Below are 2207 nucleotides of genomic sequence, written 5' to 3'. Positions count from 1 at the left end.
TTTCACAAAAAATGTGCATATTTGCTACTAAAATATAAAAATATTACTTTCTGGTGTACTGATGTCCCAGATGTTATTAATCCGATCAAATATGTTTATGTCTTAAATAAAAAATAATCCCAATAATGATTATGTGGTTTTTCCAAGTCTAAAATAAACACATATGAGCCTACCTAGTAAAATGATGTATTTACCAAGAATCTTCAGAACACAATATTCACCATTTTCATTTTATGGAAGCATAGACTATAAAGTTGATAAAGTAGCATCAAGACAAATAAGATTCAATGAAAATAATTATCATCAAAAATACATTAACCTCATATATTAATCAGTTCACACAGATGAGTGATGAAATGTCCTTAAAAGTCACACAGTCCCATCCAGTCAACTGTGATACAGATCATGTCATACATATAAGACATGAGATACTGTTCCAGAAAATAATGATTCCCATCATCACATCTAAACTGGTTTCATCTCCCCATCGTGTTCTTCTTCTCTCGTGTCTGGAAACAGTTTGTGGTTGATATCCAGCACTGATGTGGTGTAGCTTCTCTCAGCCAGAGGATCTCTCAGTCCTAACATCCCAGACCTGGTCAAAGTGAAACAAACAATCCAGATGAAGTTTTTTAATGGACAGAGAGCTCAGCTTATGTTCTGTGTGATTTTAACCTTGTAGTACTGTACACTTACCATTCTTCAAGCTGCTTTGAGACCTTTTGAGAAGCTTTTTCTCTGAAGAGAATTTAGCACATCCTCTTCTTTCACTCCTTTCAAGAGCATCACTTGGTCAAAACCCCTCATTTGGCTGATGAGATCATCTGTACAAATAAAAATACTGCAAGAAATATGTCATTCTGCAAGAATTAAGAAAAAGTTACAGAGGCAAAGGTCTTGCTCATGAGACTGCATTAGCATGTGTAGTTCTCAGAGACTCTAGAATTAATCTATTGTTGCAGTAAATGTGTTTTCTTCCTCTAGAATCTTTCTCCAAAGTTCCTGAATTCTCTCACAAATGTGTTTTAGTCTGTGCAGTGTAAGGCCTGGCTTCAAACCAATCCACTATCAATTAACAATTTATAACATAACATTTAGAAAACAATTAAATAATGTCAATTGGTGTTTATATCAACTAAACCAATTTCATGATACTTGTCTACTTTTAAAACAGGTGGTGTGTTTTTAAAAAAACTAAACCTCTCCAATACTGCTCCGGAGCGCTATACAAAGCTTAGTGTATCCCATCATGCATCATGTTTTGGAATAAATCGTCAGACTTTTTGCCGAGATCTCACAAGAGGTCATGGAAAGCTGTCCAATGTACAGTATGTGAAATATTGATAATTAGATATTAAAAATCTCTGTAAACACATAAGTGTCCCATAAGGCAGTGGCTCCCAATCCTGGTCCTGGAGAACCCCAACACTGCACATTTGAGATGTCTCCCTGATCAAACACACCTGATTCAACTCATCAGCTCATCAGTGAAGTCTCCAAGACCTCAAAAGTGTGTTTGTTAGATAAGAGAGACACCAAAACCATGCAGTGCTGGGGTTCTCCAGGATCAGGATTGGGAAACACAGTCATCAGGTGATGAGAAGTTCGAAACACACTTGTGGTCATCATGCTCACTCGAACACTAGGCAAAATACAGGAAAGATGTCAAATAAGTAATCAAGTGGTCAAGTGCAAAGATGGCAAGTGTGGGTATTTGGACAGTGCAACAGTTTAAGAAACAATAAATGCTGTACAAATTATAACAGCAGGAATGTTTAATAAAAGGGACAAACGATCACAGACTTACTGCTGCAAATATCTGCCTCCGCAGCTTTCTGTCTTCTCCATTTCTGAAGGAATCCCTCTCCAGAAACACCACTGGGCTGACTGCCTTTACGTCTTTTCAGCTAAAAATATAAATAAAAATAAAAATAATAAAAAGGGGAGAGTAAATAAAATTGAATTATATACAGAATGTTAATAATGATCTGTGAGCAAAATATTTAGATATAATAAATATATATATATATATATATATATATATATATACATATATATTAGGGGTGTAACGATACGCGTATTCGTATTGAACCGTTCGGTACGACGCTTTCGGTTCGGTACGCGGTACGCATTATGCATACCGAACGGTTCGTTGGACTAATTAATTATATTTGAAAAAAAAAAAAGAGAAATATAATGATATGCGT

Source organism: Carassius auratus, unplaced genomic scaffold (genome assembly GCF_003368295.1).
Source record: "Carassius auratus strain Wakin unplaced genomic scaffold, ASM336829v1 scaf_tig00001753, whole genome shotgun sequence".
NCBI lineage: Eukaryota > Metazoa > Chordata > Actinopteri > Cypriniformes > Cyprinidae > Carassius > Carassius auratus.
Note: the sequence above shows the minus strand (reverse complement) of the source record.